Source organism: Lissotriton vulgaris, chromosome 1_1 (assembly GCF_964263255.1).
Source record: "Lissotriton vulgaris chromosome 1_1, aLisVul1.2, whole genome shotgun sequence".
Classification (NCBI taxonomy): domain Eukaryota; kingdom Metazoa; phylum Chordata; class Amphibia; order Caudata; family Salamandridae; genus Lissotriton; species Lissotriton vulgaris.
This window is the reverse complement of record NC_141685.1, coordinates 1,177,961,037-1,177,986,587: the sequence shown is the minus strand read 5'-3', so window position 1 is coordinate 1,177,986,587 and position 25,551 is coordinate 1,177,961,037. Positions and strand designations below refer to the sequence as shown.

Genomic DNA, 25,551 nt, shown 5'->3' with positions numbered 1-25,551 from the left:
GAGGGGACCAAGTTCGTACTACTTGCCAGTAGTTAGAGGGTACCAGGAAGGCACCGGTTGGCCGTCACCTCGACCAGGTGAGTGGGCGACGCTAGGCTCTGCAGTCTCACGGACCAGGAGGCGTTGTCGGCGACCACGGTGGAGGTGCGAGCTGTCCCACGACGGATGTCGCTGTCGGCGTCTTGTGTGGACCAGGAGGGTCCGGGGTGCTTCTCAAAAGATGGAAGCAGGGGCCCGTCTGGAGCAACCAGACCGGCAGTGTTGATTCTTGGTCGTCGTCACAGAAGGGCACAAGCCAGCGGCCAGTGACCAGACAACGTGCTGAGCAGCGAGCAGAAGGGCCCCACGCAGATCGTGGAGATGCTGGGAGACTGCACTTCGGTGCTGGAGCGGCTCAGGGTCGGGGCTTCTCGGACCCCAGAGCACTCACCAGAGAGTTACCTCGATGGTCGTGCTGGTTTTTAAGAGCGTGCAGGTTCTGATGATGGCCGGTCCCTCGAGGTCTCGTCGCACCCACAGATCACAGCTGAGCTGATGACGTGGGTAGAGGTCAGAGGTGCCAGGGAAGCCGGTTCTCGTCGAGCTGGGCCGTCGGATTCCTTGAGGAAGGACTTACAGCAAACCGCAGAGTTCTTAGATGGTGCCCGCTGATGCAGGGTGACTACTCCTTAGTCACAAGGGAGAAATCTTAAGAAGAGTCTTGAAGTCCTTTCGTAGAAAGTATTCTTGATTCAAAGATGATCTAATTTGGAAGGGTCCCCGCTCCGGCCTTTATCCTAAAGAAAGGGGTGGGTACATGACTAGGTCCTGCCCTAAGGGTGGGACCAGGAAGGGGGGTAGTTACGCCCCTCTCCCCTGCCGGACTTTCCCCAGGCCAGGGCTGTCGCCCCTGGAACTGGTTCTAACCGGCAGATGCGTAGTGAGCACCGGGGTGCCACTCCGCAGTCACCTTCTCGCAAAAGCCCTACCTACCCAGAATACACAAACCCTGTCTGGGACGGTGCGAACACCGCCCTCGACAGGAAACCCTTTGTCCAAGTGCTCCTCGCTGGAAGGACTCCCAGCAGCAGGAGGTCAGACTTGTGTCTGTGGTGGCAGCATCCATTTTGTGGAGCTGAGGCTTTCGTTAACTTTAACCGGGGTTCACAGTTACGTACATGTCGTGTCCCTCTAGAAGGGCGGAATGCTAACCTCGTCGCCAGAGTTGGTGAGAGGGCAGCATCCCGATTCGTATGACACCTTACTCGACATGTCTTGATAACGCGACACCGAAGTTACCGATATGGTACGCGTTATCATGGAACAGCCATTGGGTCTTGATTCCGCAAGCTGCAACCGGGCTCGGCTCGGGCCAGAGCTTAGTTCACACGAGCCCATGCACTCTGCCTTCAGGATTGTCAAGGCCTGCCATAGGAGTGACTGATAGGAACTCGGGTGTCCATTGGAGGGTTAGATATAGGGCTACTATATCTAAAGCAAAGGGTGATTACACGACTTTGCCCCAGCTGTCATGCAGCCAGTTGTGTCAAATTTAGGAGGCCAGCCAGGGGTGGCATAATACATGCTGCAGCCCCTGACGGCCCTGGGTACACCTACGCCCTGGGTTACAGGGTCTGATAAGGTGGCCCAGTACCAATTGGTAAATGCACCTAGGGTACATCTCGTAATTTAGAAAGAGAACAGCCAGGCTGTGGGTCTGATTGGCAGGCCCACAGCCAGAGAAAGTCGTAAACCAGTGAAACAAAAGCAAAAAATCTGGGTGATCATAGGATTGCAGACCCTACTCTCCTACAAAGGCGGTTCGACGGTGTCGGGTCTATTCCTTCGCTGCCTAGGTGCCTCTGTTCACGGAAGGGGACTCGGCCCTCCTGCCCGGGTTCTACTCCTCCTTCCGGGTCCTGGGGGTTGCCCGGCCTGTTGCCTGGCCTTTTCGGTCTGTGGTACGCGTTCCCCCGTGCCCTCTAATGTCGCAGCTGGACCCGCTTGGGCAGGGCCTGGGTACTCCTGGGTGCTCGCCTCGGCAGCGCATGGTCTTAGTTTGGAACATGGCGGTGTAGAGGTGCCTGGCACCCGCGCGTGGTTGACACGCGAGTCGGGGTGCGTTCCGGTTTTTTTGGTTCCCGGCGGGGTCCGCCGCCCCGGGGACCCTCTCCTATGGCGAGCTGACGGTTCGAGCCTCCTGGCCGATCCCGGATCTTCCCACACCGTGGTTGGGTCCCCCGCTCTCGGCATCGGTGTTGTGCCGACGGCTGGCCTACCTCCTTCGGCAGGCCCGGGTCTGGGGCGGATGCTCGGGGTTGTGGATTGCTGCGGGGTTCCCGCAGGTCTTCCACGTGCTCTGCCTGTGCCCGGCGCTGGGCGCCCTTCTCGCAGTGGCGCGGTCAGCTTGGTGCTGTCCCCGCCTCCGTGGTCCCCTTGCGGGTCTTGGTTTTCCGGTCTGAGGGGTGTTCCTGGAACGTGGCCCCTTCTTTCCTGTGGGCCCGGTGGGCGACCGTGCGGGCCTTCCGCTGTCCGGTGTTCGACGGCCTGGTTTCCTTGATGGCTCGCTTGGCTCCGATGATATTTCTCCTTCGCCCACGGGCGCTCTGCCGGTCTCCCCCTTGGGGGCTCGCTTCGACTGCTCGTATACTTATGTTGGAACGTTGCAGGAGATTTGCAGGGCCCCTGCGCAAGGGTGTCTCGCGAATTCGGGAGGCGTTCCACAGGAGTCTTCTCGCTCGTTCTACGAGCTCTTCGGGGTCCGCCCTGTTGGGCCCCGGCCCTCGGTGGCTTTGCGGTTCCTCGCCTTTCGGGTGATTTTCCCGGGTGGCGATGGTGTCTGCTGGGCGGATGGGCGTGCGGGGGTCGTTCCTCCGCTCCCCGCCCTTCTTGCGGGTTTTGCCGGACGGGGTTGCTCCTCCGGCATGTCCCCCGTGTCCTTCCCGGGGTCCCTTCCCTGGGGCCTCGGACTCAGGTGGTATCTTTACCGCTTTTTCCGGCCAACGTGGTTCCTCCCTTGTCCGGGCTGGTTGTTCGGCGTGCTGTTTTGGCTTCTCTTAGCCGCACGTTTTTCCTTTCCCGGTGGGATGACCGGTGTTATGCCGTTTGGGCCCGGTTCGTTCGGGCCGCTAGCCCTCGTTCCTCCTTGGTTCGCGGGCTTACACAGGCTGGCATCCTTCCCTACGCTTCGCTGGGTTCGGTGGATCCGGCGGGGGCCCAGGGTCGGTCCGCGAGGTGTGGCTCTGTTCCCTGGGCCCCCTTGGTGGGTGTCTCCTCTGTGGAGTTTTGTCTGACTTCGGCGTGGTCATCACCCGCCTGGTGCGTGGGTCTCTAGCTGTCCCGGGGGGACTTCGCTGGGGCCGTTCTGAGTGCTGGAGCGGCGGCTCCTGGTTGGCCTCCTTTTTCCTGGAGGTCTTGATTTCAGGTTTCCTGTGGTCCCTGTTTTCTTTCAGTTGTTTTACATCAACCTTGGGTTGGTGTCTCTGCATCACCGTGTGGTGTTGTTGTTCTGGTGGTCAATGAAGCCTTGTTGGCTTGGGTATTGGCTCACTTTGTAACTCAGGGGGCGAGGAAGACTAACGAGGAGGTAATGCCCCGGTTACTTACCGGTAATCTTCATTACTCCGAGTATAGTCTTCCTCGCCACATGAGTTCCCTCCCCCCTCCCTGTCTGGCTATCGGCTTCATTGTTTGCTTGGTAGATCAGGCTGATTGGTGGGGCCGGCCCGCCTCTTATAGAGGTCAGGTGGGACTGGTCGGCCATGTTGGGAGGGGGTGGGAGGTGGTTTCTTTTTGCTTTGGAGGGTTCTGTTGTGGAGCTAAAGCTCACTTTGTAACTCATGTGGCGAGGAAGACTATACTCGGAGTAATGAAGATTACCGGTAAGTAACCGGGGCATTCACAGGGAGCACAGGCCAGCTCAGCACTATATATTCTTCAGTGGACCAGTCTTTTGAGATCCAAGTCTCTTGTTGACATATTATATTAACACTCTGCTCTTTCAGGAATAAGAGTTTGTTTTTATTAGTGCTTAAGCCGGCTGCGTTCCAAGATATCACATTAATATCCTTACTAGAAAGAATTCCCACATTTTAAGCCAAGGGATCTATTTGTATTAGGAGAGCCTGCTACCCAACTCCATTTCTTGTCTTCCTCCTCTGCAGAAAGTACATGATGGGCATTTTTCTCTGTGAGAAGTGAATCCCTCCAGCCTTCTTTACCAAGGAAGACCTGCAATATACTCTCTCTCTCTCCAAGAAAGGTTTGCCTCTTGTGGTGGTTACTAGATCGATGTTAGACTGCTTATTTTGTCCCACTTTTTTTTAAGGCTAGCTCCTCTTCAGGTATTAGGACATCAATGCCACAACAACGCAATTTATCACTGTGTGACATTAGCTGGTGGGAGATAGCTTTGGATGCAAATGTTACTCTTGCGCCTCTAGGATTATTAACATATTTTTGGACCACAACCAGAGCAATGTCATTGCTTTAAATCATTTGAAGGCCAGGGATTTCAGCAAAGCAACATAACAGAAAAGTCCTGTTCATAAATGGTTCATAGTAAAAAAAAAAATGAAAAATCCAAGTTAAAAGGGTTAGAATGTGTGGGATTGACCAGGCGGGATATCTCCGGAATATTTTCGGAAGGATTATAAATGACATTATTATGTAGGGAGGAAGCGAATAGAAAAGCCTTAAGGGTTAAAGATACACTGATCAGTAGGGAAAACACTTCTATCTAATGTAGGTGGCCCAAATACCGGTCGGTAACAGTGAAATTCGGTAAATTTCACTGTTACCGACCGGTATTTAGCCATGCCTGATGTAGGGAAGGAATCGGTAATAAGGAATCGGTAAATACCGATTCCTTATTGGCCTTGCATTTAAGGAATCGGTAGTACTGATTCCTTAAATGCAATGTAGAAAGCACATAGAGTGCTTTTGGGCCTTAAGGAATCGGTAATTACCACCAACTACAAGTTGGTGGTAATTACCGAATTCCTTTAAAAAAGCACTTTCTTGCTTTTTTTGAAGAGCCATGTGGCACACATTCATGCCCTTAGGACATGCATCTGTGTCAAATGTGTACACATGCACATTTCAGGGGTGCAACAGCTTGGTACCCTTGAAATACCTCCCGGTATTACCGATTCGGTAATACCGAATGTCTTCAAGTTCATTCCTATGGGCCTCCAAGCCCATAGGAATAAGTGGGTAGGTATTAGTTATTACCGAATCTCAGTTACCGATTCGGTAAGAACAAATATTAAGGATTCGGTATTTTTTACCAAATTCTTACCTACATCTGAAATACCGATTTCTAAATACCGAATTGGTAAAATTCGGTATTTAGAATTCGGTATTTCACTATTACCTACATCGGGCCCATGGACATGATAGAATGAGCTCTGCTTGACCATCTTCCTTCTTCAATACGTTTGGTTCTGAGGTTGATGGTATATTGTGAATTAAGTTAGGGTCAAAGCGTAGCCGTTTTGTCCTTTTTTTTTTATTTATCCTTCGACGTTTTTCCCTTTTTTCCTTCTTCTTTTTCTTACAAACGTTGTTACTTTTATTCTTAATGCCCTTTTCCTTTATGAGTGACTAATCAGCTTTTAGTCCTTCCTCGCTAGGATGCTCAGAAGATTTTACACCTGTTTTTAGGAACATAGGAAAAACCTTTCGACTTGTACTTGAATTTGTATTTCCTTTCTTAGCTTGCAGGCTGGACATAGATACAGCCACTGTTGTTAAAGACTCCGCATCAAAGAGCTGCTGTAGAGCAGAAGAGTGTAGTTTACCAAGTATATCTTAATTATCTTTCAATTTAATTTTGTTCTTCCTACTAAAATAAAAGGCTTACCCGCCTAAATGCCAAAGTCCCTCCCTTTAGCGTGGGGTCGAGAGTCTGTTTGAGTAGGATAAAGCTGATTGGGACCACCTGGACCTGCTTCCGGACGGTCGCTCCACCAAGCTCCTCCTGTGCCTCAGCTGCTATCGTTTTCTGTGCCTCCCTGGTATCGTTTTCAGCGCGCTGATCACTGAACTGCCGCTGCCTATTATTCTAGCGCCTCACTCGCATAGCGCTTTAATTAATTACCTGCCTCTCGCAGCGCGACCTCGCTCAGGCTATTGGGTTCACTGTTGGCTTGTCTGTGCATGTATTATCCTGACTACTGCTCAATTTATCATCAGTGTTTGGGTTTGTTTCACCAGCGCTTGTGCTCTGATTGCGCTTGCTGTTAACTCGCTGCATTTTCATTGTCTGTGTTGCCCCTGCCTGCCTTCCCTCGGACCCTCCATTTTGTTGTTGTTGTTCTCCCCTGACCCGCCCCTCAGCCACACTACCGCCTCCCTGCTGCCCCTCCCACCCACGGTCATCGAGCCTTCCTCTCTCCCAGCCTAACTGTGACCACCTGGACCTGCTTCCGGACGGTCGCTCCACCAAGCTCCTCCTGTGCCTCAGCTGCTATCGTTTTCTGTGCCTCCCTGGTATCGTTTTCAGCGCGCTGATCACTGAACTGCCGCTGCCTATTATTCTAGCGCCTCACTCGCATAGCGCTTTAATTAATTACCTGCCTCTCGCAGCGCGACCTCGTTCAGGCTATTGGGTTCACTGTTGGCTTGTCTGTGCATGTATTATCCTGACTACTGCTCAATTTATCATCAGTGTTTGGGTTTGTTTCACCAGCGCTTGTGCTCTGATTGCGCTTGCTGTTAACTCGCTGCATTTTCATTGTCTGTGTTGCCCCTGCCTGCCTTCCCTCGGACCCTCCATTTTGTTGTTGTTGTTCTCCCCTGACCCGCCCCTCAGCCACACTACCGCCTCCCTGCTGCTCCTCCCACGCTCCGCCCCCTCCACACTTCATTTATGCCTGATGCCCCCACGCGCAGCGTCCACGCGCTTCGGCCACGCCGAAGGTGCGCCAAAGGTAAGCCCGTCCGCGCCTGGACCGCGCCCAGCGCCAGACCCCCTGCCCCTCGCGCTGCCCAGCCCTCCCGCATTACCTACAATGCCGCCTCCCTCCTAGCCCTTAACCCCGGTCGCGCCCCCAACTGCGTCCAAGCCACCCCTGGACAAACCCACGGACCTTTCTCCTGCTACTCCTGCAAATTCAGCGGTACCAACAACATCTCCGCTACGACCACACCACTGACTCCCGACCCCAACCACCTACAATGCATCCTTCTCAACACCCGTTCAGTCCGCAGGCACGCCATTGACCTATGGAATCTACTAGACACCACCTCCCCGGACGTCGCCTTCCTAACGGAAACATGGATGAACGCTTCCTCCGCCCCAGACATCGCAATTGCCATCCCTGAAGACTATAAGATCACTCGCAAAGACCGTACCAGCCACACAGGAGGAGGAATCGCTATCGTCCATAAGAAATCAATCCGCATCTCAACCAGCTCTGACGCCAACCTCGCCAACTCCGAACACCTTCACTTCCAGATCCACATCGACCCCAAAACCACACTCAGAGGCACCCTCCTCTACAGACCACCAGGACCCCGCGCAAAATTCAGTGAAGACATCACGGACTTCATCACTCCACACGCGCTCCCCTCCAAAGAATACATCCTCCTGGGAGACCTCAACTTTCACCTTGAAAAGATCAACGACCGCAACACCACCACCCTCCTGGACAACCTCGCCAACCTCGGACTTAAACAACTGGTCACTTCCCCCACCCACATCGCAGGTCACACACTCGACCCCATCTTCACCTCCAGCAATCATGTCTCCGTCAGCCACACTACGGATCTCCTCTGGACTGACCACAGCTGCGTTCACTTCACCTACAACAAGCCCAAACCCACCAACCACCTCCAACCGACTCTGCAAAGAAACTGGAACAAAATCACCACCGACCAGATCTCCTCATCGCTCCTTCTAAACACCCCAGCCCACTCCTCGGACCCAAACCTAGCCGCCGCCAACTTCACCCTATGGTTATCCAACACCGCCGACACCTTAGCACCACTGAAAAAACGTCAAAGCAAACCTGGCAACAAGAAGGCCTCATGGTTCAACGATGATCTTAAGAAGTCCAAGAAACTCTGCTGCACCCTTGAAAAAGCGTGGAAAAAAGACCCATCCACCAGCACCAAGGACGCCTTCAAAAACGCCACCCGCACTCACCACCAACTAATCCGAAAGGCCAAGAAAACAGCATTCAAGGATCGACTTGACAACAACGCCCACAACAGCAAGGAACTTTTCAACATTGTCAAGGAGTTTTCCAATCCCTCGGCCAACTCCAACGACATCACCCCCTCTCAAGCCCTCTGCGACTCCCTAGCCTCATTCTTCCACAACAAGATTGCAGACATCCACAACAGCTTCGACAACCAACCCGGATCCCAACCCACCCAACCACATGCTGAACACTCTCCAACCCGCGAACACCCTTAACGACTGGAACCCAATCTCCACTGAGGACACCATCCGCCTAATGAACTCCATCCACTCAGGATCCCCCACAGACCCATGCCCTCACCACATCTTCAACAAAGCAGACTCCGTCATAGCACCGCACCTCCGAGACGTCATCAACTGCTCCTTCAACTCCGCCACCTTTCCGGAAAACTGGAAACACGCTGAACTCACCGCCCTTCTGAAAAAACCCACAGCGGACCCCACCGAACTCAAAAATTACCGCCCCATCTCGCTCCTTCCATTCCCGGCCAAAGTAATCGAGAAAGCTGTCAACAACCAGCTCGCCGCTTTCCTCGAAGCCCACAAATCCCTCGACTCCTCACAATCTGGCTTCCGAGCAAAACACAGCACTGAGACCGCCCTCATCGCAGCAACAGACGACATTCGAACTCTACTGGACAATGGAGACACAGTCGCCCTCATCCTCCTCGACCTCTCTGCAGCATTCGACACAGTCTGCCACAGCACCCTTTTACAACGCCTCACCAACATCGGAATACATGGAAAAGCACTTGAATGGATCACTTCGTTCCTCACCGGAAGAACCCAGAGAGTCCGCCTTCCACCATTCAAGTCCGAGGCCACCGAAGTCATCTGTGGCGTACCACAAGGATCCTCTCTCAGCCCCACCCTCTTCAACGTATACATGAGCCCCCTCGCGACCATCGCCCGCCAACACAACCTCAACATCATCTCTTACGCGGATGACACTCAACTGATCCTTTCTCTCACCAAGGACCCCAGCACCGCCAAAACTAACCTACACGAAGGAATGAAAGAAGTTGCTGAATGGATGAAACACAGCCGTCTGAAACTGAACTCAGATAAAACAGAAGCCCTCATCCTAGGTGCATCCCCCTCTGCATGGGACGACTCTTGGTGGCCGGAAGCCCTTGGAAAAGCACCCATCCCGACAGACCACGCACGGAACCTAGGCGTTATCCTGGATTCTTCACTTTCAATGAACAGACAAGTCAGCGCCATATCCTCATCTTGCTTCAACATTCTTCGCATGCTCAAAAAAACATTTCGATGGATCCCCACCGAAACCAGGAAAACAGTCACCCATGCTCTAGTCACGAGCCGACTGGACTACGGAAACACCCTCTACGCAGGCACTACCGCTAAACTCCAAAAGAAACTCCAACGAATCCAAAACGCCTCAGCCAGAATCATATTAGACATCCCACGCAACGAACACATCTCTGGTCACCTGAAAGACCCCCACTGGCTACCCGTCAATAAGAGAATCACTTTCCGACTGCTAACCCACGCACACAAATCACTCTACGACATTGGACCAGAATGCCTCAACTGAAGACTGTCCTTCTACACCCCCTCCCGCCAACTACGTTCCTCCAGCCAAGCCCTCACCACAGTACCTCGCATCAACAAGACCACCATGGGAGGCAGATCCTTCTCTTACCTGGCTGCTAAAACATGGAACTCACTCCCCACTCACCTTCGCCTTACCCAGAACCACCTAGCTTTCAGAAAACAACTTAAAACGTGGATATTTGACAAGTAATCCTCCCCCCCCTCCTTAGCGCCTTGAGACCCTCTGGGTATGTAGTGCGCTATATAAATTCTCTGACTTGACTTGACTTGACTCCTCTTGAAGTAGAATAGGAGAGGTCCCATTCCCTGGAGTAATCTTACGAGAGGGAGGTAGACAGGCTTTACCAGGCAATAATTTTTGCTCAGAGGCTTTGAACTTAGTCAGGGCTAAAAGAGAATCCAGAATGAAGTTGGAATTACTTACTGATTCCTCCATTAAGGCTAACATGGAAGACAGTACTCTTTCCAAACAAAGTAGTGATTCCTACTTCAGCATTTTTGACTCAGGATTGTTAATTAAGGGGAGAAAATTTGGGGATAGATCAGGAGTAGATGAGCCCTGTGAATCTAGTGGGCTTGTTCCGCTGGGTGTACTACTGAACAGTTACATTTCAACAGGGCAATCCTTGGAGGAAGGTAAGGTAGCAGGAATATGTATCCTTCACAACTCTAAATTAGGTGTGTGAGACATCTTAGGAGACTGATTTAGATTATTATCAGGGAGGATAAAATCTTCCATTATGGGTTATCTCACTTCCGGCACTAATTGAAATACCCCTTTGAGTTCAGAGACTCCATTTACAAGGGAATGGATGGTTAAGTTTGCCAACAAAGAGTCAGCCTCCCTAGATCCCAAGTGTTGGTGACTTCTAGACCAGGTTCCCCCAGTTTTGGGAGATAATTTATAGGGAACTACTGGCAATGATTTTCCAGAGACTACTTTAGCCTCTACGTTATCTTTTTGAGTCGACTCCAACATTCCTACTGAATTTAGGCTAATTCATTTTTTGGGGAAGAAGGAAGGGATGGTATTGAAACTCTTCAGAATGTTTATTTGCAGAGTTATTCCTTAAAGGATTAGCTTTAGTTTTTTTGCATGCTCTTGTGTATACCAATCTGCCAGAGCGCAATTTTTTTGCGGTCATATCTTAGTTCTTATAATGAATGACCCTTAGCCAGGCCGGCCAGCACAGCCAGAGAGGTAAAGCTCCAATGGGCCAGTGCGCTGATGCGCTGCTCATGCAACACCGAGCACAGAGCACCGAATTTCCACAATCCAAAGGACAGCTACACTCACAGTCTCACAGGCTTGGGCAGCTATGAAGAATTAATGCTGGCAATTATAGACAATCATAGGCTAAAGGCAGTAAGGGCAGTAAAACAGTGGAGTGAAAAAAGCCCTCTGTCTCCAACAAACTTCCAACAGGTCTTTTCTCTAAAGACGTATTGCAATTGTGGTTTTGGTTTTTAATTGTAACATAGTTTTTCTTTATATAGGACCTTGGCGAGGTTGTGGCGGGGTTAGACAGGATCCTATGTCCTAGTAGGATCTTGGTTACTTAACAGCCTGGTGTCTTGGTGGCTTGATGGCTTGAAGCAGGGCTGAATGGGGCCAAGCCGCAGGGAGGGTTGGGGGCGTGGGCAAGCTCCACAGGACCTCCTTGATTACACCTCGGTTACTCTTATGCCCTGTGCCCGCCTGAGTCCGTCACCCCCCTCCACCTTACCGCTCAGCCTCGATGCTGGATGCTGATCACTCTGTTCTGTAGGTCTCGCAGGGCCGTCAACCTGCACTTTCCCCTTTTTTTATTTTTATTTAGAAGTCACACGGTGGGCTTTACCTTCGCCTCACTTTTGGATGCTTTAGATCTTCTCTTGGCCGCCCACTTCATGCAGCGCAGCACCCCCAGGAACTCTCAGGGACAGGCTGTCACAGCGCTTCCCCAACCAGAAGCCCGCATTCCCGCACACTCGCGGACCGCCGACTGGCAAGTGGCCCCAGTCCCGGCGGCAACCTCGGCGGACAGTTCCCTGTGGCGGACCGAGCAATCCTCGGCAGCGGAGTGCGCAGTCAATCCTCTGCGGCGGGGTTGGCAGGCAGCGAGCGCGCGGCTCCCAACGGAGCGACTCGCAACAGAGCGCTGAAGCAGAACGCAGCACAACACGCAAGGCAAATGTGTGACAGTAATAACATATTATCTACTCTTGAAACTGTGTTGGATAATTCCCTGACACAAATCCGTTTTTTTACCCAGTATGGTCAAGATTTGCCATCCATCTTCAATCCTATGCAAATCCCTGTAATTGGTACAAGGCAGCTACTAAACCCAGATGGTGCCCAGGGGCGGATTGGCAAGGCGGGCATTCGGGAATGGGCCGAAGGGCCGGGGCCTCAGTGCCCTCTGTGGGCCGTTTTTTCTCTCCCCTGTCCCAGTCCACAGAGAGTGGACTAGGAAAGGGGAGGAAAAAAACGGCCCACAGAGTGCACGTAGACAGAGACTGAGAAAATGAAAGCAGCCTCGCTGTGCGGCCAACAGCGATTGTCAGCTGTGGGCTCTCCTTCACCCCTACCCTGCCAAGCAATCAAGCTGAGGCTGGGCTGGGGAGGGGTGACTGTTTGCAATAATCGGCCTCCCTGGGGGCCAGGTGTTTCTCAGGCCTTTGAGCCATTTGCACCTCGGCCCCCTGGCCCCCATGCAGCCCAGAAACGGTGTTAGTCTTAACACCTCGCCCACAGCCCTTCACATTCAGGGCACAGTGGGCGAGGAAGAATGGGTCTTGCTGTGGGGGCCTGGTGATGTTTGGAATTTTTTTGTTTTATTTATTTATTTATGCAATTTTATATAGCGCGGACTTTACCGAAGGTGTCAGAGCGCTTCACACTAGGAACAGCATTAATACATGAGGAGAAAATTATAAGTGGACAAATTACAAAAGCAAACGTTAAGTTACATGAATCAAAAGTGACAATAGTGAGCAACCAAAAAACAGGAGGAGCAAACGATACATTACAGGAGGAAAAAGTTATGTGTGCAGGTTACAAAAGCGTACAAAATACAAGTAGAGGTATAATACTGCAATTAATGGCAGACACTCCAGCACAAGAACAAACGTTACGTAGGCAATGGTGGCACTTGTGCAAGTATCTAAAGCAAACAAAAGTGAGAGGAGCAAACAGTGTGTTACAAGAGAAAAGTGACTTGTGCAAGTTACAAAAGGGTACCATACACAGGTACAAGGGTAATACTACAGTAAATGGTAAACACTCAAACTGCCAGAACACACTGGGAAGGCACTTCCCATGCACCAGCTTCACCTCAGCCTCCCCCCTGGCTACCTGGCTACCTTGGATGACCCAGAAAGCTGTGTTTTGTGCTCCCCTGCCAGGACATTTTCCCAAGGCCTGGAGGGTTGATTAATTTACTAATTGCAGGGGCCTTACCTCTGTTCATGTGCTCCTGAGCTGAAGGTCTGGGGAGGGCTGAGTAGGTTAGTAATAGCAGGGGCTTTGCTGCTTTTCAGGTGCTCCTGTGCTGGAGGGCTGGAATAATTTTGTGACAAAAAGGGGCCTTGCTATTTTTTTTAGTTGCTCAGCATGTAGCCCATTGGCACCTTGGCCCTGTGTTGTGTGCAAGAACAGTATCCTCCCACTTTCATTCCTTGTCTGTGCAAATGGTGTTTCATGAAAGGGCACGCCCCTTGAATGTGGGCCACGCCCCTTAAATATGGGCCACGCCTCTTGAATGTGGGCCACTTTTTTCATCAGTGCCCGGGCCGAATTGTGATCCCAATCCGACCCTGATGGTGCCGATACCCAAGAGTAGGCCCCCTTTATTTGGGTGCTACATTATCCCATGCTGTCAAACTGAAATTCAGGCTACTTATTCAGCCACACCTCTATATGACTTCCCAGAACATGTGCGTTACTTAAAGCTCACTAATACTTCTTCTGGTGCAGTGTGGAGCACTGCTAAAAGGTCGCCTCTGTTCATCTGTCTCGGCAGAAACATTAACACATGTGCTTGCTGCAGGTTTACTTCACATGTGGGGAAAACCACAGACTTCTGATGGCCAAAATGTTCTTTGTTGATTAGAGTATTCCCTGAAGACTTTTTGTGACTGGCACTTACTTAGAGACGCAATTTTACGTGTCATTGTGGGTTGAACATTGATGTCCTCTTCGTCTTACGGTTTTTTGTTGCTTCCTAATCATTGTTACTGTTGGAGTGCGCTGCTTTACTGTTCACTTTGGTCGCAAAGTTGCGACTTGAATTTTTATTAACTGCTAGAGTTCTGTCACTGAACTTATCCTCTTAATGTTTAAGTGCTGAACGCTTTTATTTGGTTGTCAGTATTGTTTTTATTCCCACATTTTTCAGACTATTCCCTTAGCTGAGGCAAAATAAAACAAGCATTTACAATGCAATGGTCTCAGCTTTATTAAAATTAGAGCTATTGGCATTGCAAATGGCATTTTTTTTTTAAACATAAATAAATGGTATTGTCATTTACAATGGCAATAGGTAAGCATTAGAGAGTAGCAGAGAGTATTCGCGGACACAGAGCCACACACACACAAAACACACAGAGCCACACACACACAAAACACACAGAGCCACACACACTAACACACACACTAACACACAGACCCACACATACAGACAGAGCCACACACAGACAGAGCCACACACAGACAGAGCCAGACACAGACAAAGCCACACAGACAGACATACAAAGCCACACACACGGACAGACAAAGCCACACACACGGACAGACAAAGCCACATACACACACAAAGCCACACACACACACACAAAGCCACACACACACACAGACAAAGCCACACACACAGACAAACAAAGCCACATACACACACAGACAAACAAAGCCACATACACACACAGACAAAGCCACACACACACATAGACAAAGCCACACACACAGTCACAGCAACACACACACACAAAGCCACACACACAGACAGAGCCACACACACACAGACAGAGCTCTCTGCCCAGCAACGCCCTAGGGAACAGAGGCACGAAAAACAGGATCACAAGCAGGGAACAGAGGCACAAGCAGGGCACAGAGGCACAAAAACCGGATCACAAGCAGGGCACGGAGGCACAACAAGCAACGAGGGGGCAGGGGCAGGAGACCAAGCACAAGCAATGAGGGGGCAGCAAGCACAAGAAACGAGGGGGCAGTGGGGTACAGAGGCACAAAAGCCGGATCACGGGCAGGGCACAGAGGCACGAAAACCGGATCACACGCAGGGCACAGAGGCACAAAAAACGGATTACAAGCAGGGCAGGGCACAGAGGCACAACAAGCAACGAGGGGGAAGCGGCAAGAGAGCAAGCACAAGCAACGAGGGGACAGGGGGGCACAGAGGCACAAAAACCAGATCACAAGCAGGGCATAGAGGCACAACAAGCAACGAGGGGGCAGGGGCAGGAGAGCAAGCACAAGCAACGAGGGGGCAGGTGGGCACAGAAGCACAAAAACCGGCAAGCAATGAGGGGGCAGGGGCAGGAGTGCAAGCACAAGCAACGAGGAGGCAGCAAGCACAAGTAATGAGGGGGCAGGGGGGCACAGAGGCACAAAAACCGGATCGCAAGCAGGGCACAGAGGCACAACAAGCAACGAGGGGGCAGGGGCAGGAGAGCAAGCACAAGCAACGAGGGGGCAGCAAGCACAAGCAAAGAGGGGGCAGGGGGGCACAGAGGCACAAAAACCGGATCCCAAGCAGGGCACAGAGGCACAACAAGCAACGAGGGGGCAGGGGCAGGAGAGCAAGCACAAGCAACGAGGGGGCAGGGGGGTACAGAGGCAAAAAAAATGGATCACAAGCAGGGCAGGGGACAGAGGCACAACAAGCAACGAGGGGGCTGGGGCAGGAGAGCAAGCACAAGCAACGAGGGGGCAGCAAGCACAAGCAACGAGGGGGCAGGACAGCAAGCACAAGCAACGAGGGGGGGAGGACAACAAGCACGAGCAACGAGGGGGGCAGGACAGCAAGCACAAACAACGAGGGGGGGCAGGGGAGCATGCACAAGGAACGAGGGGGGGCAGGGGAGCAAGCACAAGCAACGATGGGGCAGGACAGCAAGCACGAGCAACAGGGGGAAGGGAGCAAGCACAAGCAAAGAGGGGGCAGGACAGCAAGCAAAAGCAACAGGGGGAAGGGAGCAAGCACAAGCAAAGAGGGGGCAGGACAGCAAGCAAAAGCAAAGAGGGGGCAGGACAGCAAGCACAAGCAATGAGGGGGCAGGACAGCAAGCACAAGCAACAAGGGGGGGCAGGACAGCCAGCACGAGCAACGGGGGCAGGGGAGCAAGCAACGAGGAGGGAGGACAGCAAGCACAAGCAACGAGGGGGGGCAGGACAGCAAGCACGAGCAACAAGGGGGCAGGACAGCAAGCACAAGCAACGAGGGGGGCAGGACAGCAAGCACAAGCTACGGGAGGGGCAGGACAGCAAGCATGAGCAACGTGGGCAGGGGAGCAAGCAACGAGGGGGCAGGACAGCAAGCACAAGCAACGAGGGGGGAGGACAGCAAGCACAAGCAACAAGGGGGGCAGGACAGCAAGCACGAGCAACGAGGGGGCAGGACAGCAAGCACAAGCAACGAGGGGGGCAGGACAGCAAGCACGAGCAACGAGGGGGGCAGGACAGCAAGAACAAGCAATGAGGGGGGTCAGGACCGCAAGCACAAGCAACGAGGGGGAGCAGGACAGCAAGCACAAGCAACAAGGGGAGGCAGGACAGCAAGCAAGCACAAGCAACGAGGGGGCAAGACAGCAAGCCTAAGCAACGAGGGGGGGCAGGACATCAAGCACAAGCAACGAGGGGGCACCAAGCACAAGCAACTAGGGGGCAGGGGGCAGGGGGCACAGAGGCACAAAAACCGGATCACAAGTATGGCAGGGGACAGAGGCACAACAAGCAACGAGGGGGCAGGGGCAGGAGAGCAAGCACAAGCAACGAGGGGGCAGCAAGCACAAGCAACGAGGGGGCAGGACAGCAAGCACAAGCAACGAGGGGGGGAGGACAGCAAGCACGAGCAACGAGGGGGGCAGGACAGCAAGCACAAACAACGAGGGGGGGCAGGGGAGCAAGCACAAGCAACGATGGGGCAGGACAGCAAGCATGAACAACGGGGGGAAGGGAGCAAGCACAAGCAAAGAGGGGGCAGGACAGCAAGCACAAGCAAAGAGGGGGCAGGACAGCAAGCACAAGCAACGAGGGGGGAGGACAGCAAGCACGAGCAACGAGGGGGGTCAGGACAACAAGCAACAAGGGGGGCAGGACAGCAAGCGCAAGCAACGAGGGGGGCAGGACAGCAAGCACAAGCAATGACAGCAAGCACAAGCAATGAGGGGGCAGGACAGCAAGCACAACCAACGGGGGGGCAGGACAGCAAGCACGTGCAATGGGGGCAGGGGAGCAAGCAACGAGGGGGGAGGACAGCAAGCACGAGCAACGAGGGGGGGGGGACAGCAAGCACAAGCAACAAGGGGGGCAGGACAGCAAGCACAAGCAACGAGGGGGGGCAGAACAGCAAGCACGAGCAATGAGGGGGCAGGACAGCAAGAACAAGCAACGAGGGGGGCAGGAAAGCAAGCACGAGCAACGAGGGGGGGCAGGACAGCAAGCACAAGCAATGAGGGGGGGCAGGACAGCAAGCACAAGCAACGAGGGGGGGCAGGACAGCAAGCAAGCACAATCAAGAAGGGGGCAAGACAGCAAGCCCAAGCAACGAGGGGGCAGTGGGGTACAGAGGCACAAAAATTGGATCACAAGCAGGGCACAGAGGCATAACAAGCAACGAGGGGGCAGGGGCAGGAGAGCAATCATAAGCAACGAGAGGGCAGCAAGCACAAGCAACGAGGGGGCAGGGGGGCAAAGAGGCACAAAAACCGGATAACAAGCAGGGCACAGAGGCGCAACAAGGGGGCAGGGGCAGGAAAGCAAGTACAAGCAGTGAGGGGGCAGCAAGCACAAGCAATGAGGGGGCAGGGGGGCACAGAGGCACAAAAACCGGCAAGCAAGGAGGGGGCAGGGGCAGGAGGGCAAGCACAAGCAACGAGGAGGCAGCAAGCACAAGTAATGAGGGGGCAGGGGGGCACAGAGGCACAAAAACCGGATCACAAGCAGGGCACAGAGGCACAACAAGCAACGAGGGGGCAGGGGCAGGAGAGCAAGCACAAGCAACGAGGGGGCAGATGGGCACAGAGGCACAAAAACCGGGTCACAAGCAGGGCACAGAGGCACAACAAGCAACGAGGGGGCAGGGGCAAGAGAGCAAGCACAAGCAACGAGGGGGCAGCAAGCACAAGCAACGAGGGGGCAGGGGGGCACAGAGGCACAAAAACCGGCAAGCAATGAGGGGGCAGGGGCAGGAGTGCAAGCACAAGCAACGAGGAGGCAGCAAGCACAAGTAATGAGGGGGCAGGGGGGCACAGAGACACAAAAACCGGATCACAAGCAGGGCACAGAGGCACAACAAGCAACGAGGGGGCAGGGGCAGGAGAGCCAGCACAAGCAACGAGGGGGCAGCAAGCACAAGCAACGAGAGGGCAGGGGGGCACAGAGGCACAAAAACCGGATCACAAGCAGGACACAGAGGCACAACAAGCAACGAGGGGGCAGGGGCAGGAGAGCAAGCACAAGCAACGTGGGGGCAGCAAGCGCAAGCAACGAGGGGGCAGGGGGTACAGAGGCAAAAAAAACAGATCACAAGCAGGGCAGGGGACAGAAGCACAACAAGCAACGAGGGGGCAGGGGCAGGAGAGCAAGCACAAGCAACGAGGGGGCAGCAAGCACAAGTAATGAGGGGGCAGGGGGGCACAGAGGCACAAAAACCAGATTACAAGCATGGCACAGAGGCACAACAAGCAACGAGGGGGCAGGGGCAGGAGAGCAAGCACAAGCAACAAGGGGGCAGCAAGCACAAGCAACAAGGGGGCACGGGGGCACAGAGGCACAAAAAACGGATCACAAGCAGGGCAGGGGACAGAAGCACAACAAGCAACTAGGGGGCAGGGGCAGGAGAGCAAGCACAAGCAACGAAGGGGCAGCAAGCACAAGTAATGAGGTGAGGGGGGCACAGAGGCACAAAAACCGGATCACAAGCAGGGCACAGAGGCACGACAAGCAACAAGGGGGCATGGGCAGGAGAGCAAGCACAAGCAATGAGGGGGAAGCAAGCACAAGCAACGAGGGGGCAGGGGGGCACAGAGGCACAAAAACGGTATGACAAGCAGGGCAGGGCACAGAGGCACAACAAGCAACGAGGGGGCAGGGGCAGGAGAGAAAGCACAAGCAACGAGGGGGCAGCAAGCACAAGCAACGAGGGGGCAGGGGGGCACAGAGACACAAAAACCGGATCACAAGCAGGGCACAGAGGCACAACAAGCAACGAGGGGGCAGGGGCAGGAAAGCAAGCACAAGCAATGAGGGGGCAGCAAGCACAAGCAACAAGGGGGCAGGGGGGCACAGAGGCAAAAAAAACGGATCACAAGCAGGGCAGGGGACAGAAGCACAACAAGCAACGAGGGGGCAGGGGCAGGAGAGCAAGCACAAGCAACGAGGGGGCACCAAGCAAAAGCAACGAGGGGGCAGGGGGGCACAGAGGCACAAAAACCGGATCACAAGCATGGCAGGGGACAGAGGCACAACAAGCAACGAGGGGGCAGGGGCAGGAGAGCAAGCACAAGCAACGAGGGGGCAGCAAGCACAAGCAACGAGGGGGGGAGGACAGCCAGCACGAGCAACGAGGGGGGCAGGACAGCAAGCACAAACAACGAGGGGGGGGCAGGGGAGCAAGCACAAGGAACGAGGGAGGGCAGGGGAGCAAGCACAAGCAACGATGGGGCAGGACAGCAACAACGAGCAACGGGGAAGGGGAGCAAGCACAAGCAAAGAGGGGGCAGGACAGCAAGCACAAGCAAAGAGGGGGCCGGACAGCAAGCACAAGCAACGAGGGGGGAGGATAGCAAGCACGAGCAACGAGGGGGGTCAGGACAGCAAGCACATGCAACGAGGGGGGCAGGACAGCAAGCACAAGCAACGAGGGGGGCAGGACAGCAAGCAATGAGGGGGGCAGGACAGCAAGGACAAGCAACGAGGGGGGGCAGGACAGCAAGCACGAGCAACGGGGGCAGGGGAGCAAGCAACGAGGGGGAGGACAGCAAGCACAAGCAACGAGGGGGGCAGGATAGCAAGCACAAGCAACGAGGGGGGGCAGGACAGCAAGCACGAGCAACGAGGGGGCAGGACAGCAAGCACAAGCAACAAGGGGGGCAGGACAGCAAGCACAAGCAACGAGGGGGGGCAGGACAGCAAGCATGAGCAACGGGGGGGAGGACAGCCAGCACGAGCAACGAGGGGGGCAGGACAGCAAGCACAAACAACGAGGGGGGGCAGGAAGCAAGCACAAGGAACGAGGGGGGCAGGGGAGCAAGCACAAGCAATGATGGGGCAAGACAGCAAGCACGAGCAACGGGGGGAAGGGGAGCAAGCACAAGCAAAGAGGGGGCAGGACAGCAAGCACAAGTAAAGAGGGGGCAGGACAGCAAGCACAAGCAACGAGGGGGGAGGACAGCAAGCACGAGCAACGAGGGGGATCAGGACAGCAAGCACATGCAACGAGGGGGCAGGACAGCAAGCACAAGCAACGAGGGGGGCAGGACAGCAAGCAATGAGGGGGCAGGACAGCAAGCACAAGCAACGATGGGGGGCAGGACAGCAAGCACGAGCAACGGGGGCAGGGGAGCAAGCAACGAGGGGGGAGTACAGCAAGCACAAGCAACGAGGGGGGCAGGACAGCAAGCACGAGCAACGAGGGGGGCAGGACAGCAAGCACGAGCAACGAGGGGGCAGGACAGCAAGCACAAGCAACGAGGGGGGGCAGGACAGCAAGCATGAGCAACGGGGGCAGGAGAGCAAGCAACGAGGGGGCAGGACAGCAAGCACAAGCAACGAGTGGGGGAGAACAGCAAGCACAAGCAACAAGTGGGGCAGGACAGCAAGCACAAGCAACGAGGGGGGGCAGGACAGCAAGTACGAGCAACGAGGAGGCAGGACAGCAAGCACAAGCAACGAGGGGGGGCAGGACAGCAAGCACGAGCAATGGGGGGGGCAGGACAGCAAGCACAAGCAATGAGGGGGGGCAGGACAGCAAGCACAAGCAACGAGGGGGGCAGGACAGCAAGCACAAGCAACGAGGGGGGGCAGGACAGCAAGCAAGCCCAAGCAACGAGGGGGCAAGACAGCAAGCCCAAGCAACGAGGGGGGGCAGGACAGCAAGCACGAGCAACGAGGGGGGGGAGGACAGCAAGCACAAACAACGAGGGGGGCAGGACAGCAAGCACGAGCAATGAGGGGGCAGGACAGAAAGCACAAGCAACAGGGGGGGCAGGACAGCAAGCAGGAGTAACGAGGGGGGCAGGACAGCAAGCAGGAGCAACGAGGGGGGCAGGACAGCAAGCACAAGCAATGAGGGGGGCAGGACAGCAAGCATAAGCAATGAGGGGGGCAGGACAGCAAGCATAAGCAACGAGGGGGGGCAGGAGAGCAAGCACGAGCAACGAGGGGGCAGGACAGCAAGCACAAGCAACGATGGGGCAAAACAGCAAGCACAAGCAACGAGGGGGGCAGGACAGCAAGCTCGAGCAACAAGGGGGGCAGGACAACAAGCACAAGCAACAAGGGGGGGGCAGGACAGTAAGCACGAGCAACAAGAGGGTCAGGACAGCAAGCTCGAGCAACGAGGGGGGCAGGACAACAAGCACCAGCAACGAGGGGGGGCAGGATAGTAAGCACGAGCAACGAGGGGGCTGGGCAGCAAGGGGGACAGGACAGCGAGCACAAGCAACGGGGGCAGGGGAGCAAGCACAAGCATCAAGGTGGGAGGACAGCAAGCACGAGCAACGAGGGGGGCAGGACAGCAAGCACGAGCAATGGGGGGGCAGGGGAGCAAGCACAAGCAACGAGGGGGCAGGACAGCAAGCACAAGCAACGAGGGGGACAGGACAGCAACCACAAGCAACGAGGGGGGGCAGGGGAGCAAGCACGAGCAACGAGGGGGCTGGACAGCAAGCACTCACCGGAGGACTCTGCAGCTTCTCGAGTTCTTCTGGCGGCGGTTGAGCAGAAATGGCGTCATAAAAGCAGTGCCATTTTCGCATTCAGGAACGTGGTTTTTGCAGTTGAGTGGCCAATGACGTCACGGCGAGAAAACTGCAAAAAACACGCCCCCGAATCCGAAAAGGACGGGGCTTGAACGGAGTGACGCGCCTCTCCTCCAATGGCTGGCCTCCGTTTAGGAAGCCAGCCAATGGAGAAGAGGGGCGGGTTCAAGCCCCCTTACTAAGAAACATGAATTCTCAGCTGCGCAACACTGCTGTGCAGTGTACGCTAGGCCGAGACCTAAAAATACATTCTGAAACAAGGCCCTCTATTTTCAGACCACCTCCTACAGGCAGCACCTAAGCCAAGCAAGCAACGAATGTGTTATCTATTGGCGTAATCCTCGAAGTGAAAATTTCTTAATGTGAATTGTTCCCATTTGGCACAGCTGTGCACAACAAGTTCCTGGCAGTAGCGTGATCTAGTACGAAAACTTTGTATCCAAAGACGAGAGGTGAGGTTGCCTTCATCGAACGTCTACATATTTGTTCATTTCCAAATGAAATAAATAAAGTACCAACAGTTTGTCTCTCGAATTTAACATTACGTCTCCATCCTGGGCACCCAGGAGAATAGAAATTTCACTAACCTCCAGGGCTCTTCCCAGGCCTCAGAAGATTATTTTACGCAAGCACTGTAGACAGGTACGTCTTAGAAACATATGCAGACAGACGGTCTACTGTTGCTGTATCGCACTTAAGGCTTTTCAATGTGAAAGAGGATTCATCTTGTGCAGTTTCCGAGATGTTCGATACAACCAGTGCGTGTACACTGTAAAGTAATCATTTCTTTGACTATTAGCAGATTTGACTAGTTTGTGTAGATTAGTGGTTACCGTACTGCAAGCATTCTTCGCACACCTTGTACGGCAAAGTTATCTTCCCATCTTCAGCCTCTTTAATCAGGTTGTCCCATTTGGATATTTCTTTAGATTGCCTCTGTAGGAGTGTAGGGTCTGCTTCCTATGGTTAGCCCCACTTTTTGCTGTGATTCTCTGGTTTTTCGACTTTAGTCTGGCTGTGGCCCTGCTAATCAGGCCCACAGTCTAGCTGTTCTCTCTCTAAATTGATACCATGTACTTTAGGTACATACCAGATTGGTTACTTGTTACCTTGTGAGCCTCTGTATAGTGTACCCTAGGTACCCAGGGCATAGGTGCACCCTAGGCCTACTAGGGGCTGCAGCATGTATTGTGCCACCCCTGGTTTGCCTTCCAAACTGACACCACAGGTCTGTTTACACAGCCTGGGTAAGGTGGTGTAATCGCCCCTTACTTAGATATAGTATATCTATATCTACCTTATATATAGACACATAGTAGCCTATAAGTCACTCCTATGGCAGGCCTTAACAATCCTGATGGCAGAGTGCTTGGTTTTATGTGAGAGGGTGCCCTAGCATGAGCTGAGCCCCTCTGCAGCTTTCGGAACCATCTCCTTATAGCTGTTCTATGATATAGCCATACCATATACTCTAAGTACATTATAATCCTTGCGGTTAATGCTAACTTTTGTTTGGCTTTATCAAAACATGTCATGTAAGGTGTCAAACACTTTGGAATACTACCACCCGGTTAAAGTTAAACAGAGCCTCAGCATCACAAAATGGATGCTGCTGCCACAGACAAGAGTCTGCCCTCTTGCTGCTGGATGAAACTCCGACAGGGGAGGCCTGGACAATAGGTTTCCTGCCCAGGGAGGTGCTAGCACCTCCCCAGACAGGACTTTAGTGTATTGGGGCAGGGAGGGCTGCATTCAGTGAATGTTTTCCAGACAATTCCTGGGGCACACAAGGTGCTCCATGCATTTCCCAGTTCAAACCGGTCGCTGGGGCGCGCTGCCCCAGCTCTGGCGCAAAACTGGACAAAGGGGAAGGGGTGTAATCACCCCCTCCCCAGGTCCACCCATAGGAGGGACCTTAGACATAGTTCAGCCCCTAAACTTAGTATAAGTATAGGATCCCAGTCCCTAGGACTTTAGATTACCCTGAACAAAACTTTGAAACATACATCCTGGACCTTCGGCATTCCATTTCGACTGGAAGACGGAAGACATCTCCCTTGTGGTCAAGGAGTGACCACCCTGTGCAAACAGGCACCATCAGCAACTTTGCTGGTCTGCATTGTCGAGGCTCCCGCCGGATCCCGAAGGCTCTGCGACACAGGACACTGACTTCCAGACATCTCTGACACTGCTCGACGATCCCAGCAAAGCTGAGACCCTGGCGGACACGAGGGACGTGGGACTGGATCTCCTGGACATCCTGCATTTTGCTAACTGAATCGACTCCTGAGGTAACTCGCAGTTGTGCATTGGGGTACGAGAAGCCCCAGACCCGAGAACCATTTGCACCGAAGCTCAAGCCTCCACACTCTACGAGTGTCCCTGGGGGCCCGCTCCTGCTTTGCAGCTCAACGCGTCTTCCCGGTTCCTAGTGCGTTGGCTAGTGAGCCCCCTGAAGACTTACTCTTGAATCTAACTTGCTTTCCTGATTGCTCCAGGCTTGCTCCAGCTTCCCTACAAAGGAGAAGCACCCCAGACCTTGCTGGCCTGCACCGAAGCCCATCTCGACATCTTGTGTGGATTGCATTTGCCAAGGCTTGTTGGGTCCAATCCGGATACCGACACCAAAGTCAACTAGATCCTTCATGGGACAGCTCAACTCCAGCTCCTGGTCGTCTTCGACACCTCCTGGTCCTCGTGGCTGAAGAGACAAGCTTCACCTTTTCACCTGAAATCAACCGACATCGCCTGGTTCCTTCCTGGTCACTGGCAAGTGACCCAGACTCTGTCCCTTCTGCTTTCAGGTTCTTCAGATCTTGGATCCACCCTTGGATCCACCCGGACACTTTTCCTCTGGTCGTCTGCAGCACTTCTTTGCAGATCTCCATTGAAATTGACGACAAAACCCGACACCAAAAGACACCTATGCACCTGGCGTCCGTGGGTGAGGTAACACGAGAACTCTGATAGTCTCTAGGGTCTTGGACCTCCTGATGTCTAAGTCTAAAAGGGTTCCATCGTAGTTCTTGTAGAAGTGTCCTTAAATTGTAACTTTGTAACTTGTTCATTTCCCATAGAAATTCAATGGTAACTCGCGGCTGTGTTTAGACACGGCACGCGTCTCCCGTGGGGCTCCTACTTCCTAACCTTTGGTTGTTTAGAGTAGCCCCAGCGATTCCCCAGGCCTGCTTTCTATTTCAGACGTGGTTCTTATAGCACTATTTTAGTATATGGTTTGTGAGGCCCCCAGGGCAAAACATATACTGTGCAACTTATCGTATGCCAATCAAGACTCTTGTATTGTACTTTTACCTCTGATCTCATAAAGAGTACAGAGGGGTTGTGTTTAGAATAAATACATATATATTTGATATATACCTTGTGTGGTGTACTTTCATTTGGTATTCAAGGGTTTATAAATGGTAAAACAACTGGCTTAATGCGCTCTCAGAAGTCTTAGCCTGATGACTCCTTGTTCAATCTACAACTTGGATTGCTTTCTATAAGGTTGACTTTACAACCACCATCAATACGGTCGATTAGACTGGTGCAAGGTGCCCACTATAACTAGTGGACATCATATGCCAGGC

General features: G+C 53.6%; 1 protein-coding gene and 1 non-coding gene across 2 annotated transcripts in view; both read left to right on the top strand.

The window, feature by feature from the left end:
- LOC147748871 (uncharacterized) overlaps nt 1–25,551 on the top strand; it is a 1,009,512-nt gene that overhangs the window by 700,299 nt on the left and 283,662 nt on the right. The gene's annotated exons all lie outside the window — the stretch shown is intronic.
- Nucleotides 2,605–2,709, top strand: LOC147748874 (U6 spliceosomal RNA). Its single transcript, XR_015300374.1, has one exon. It is a non-coding gene; the product is annotated as a U6 spliceosomal RNA (small nuclear RNA).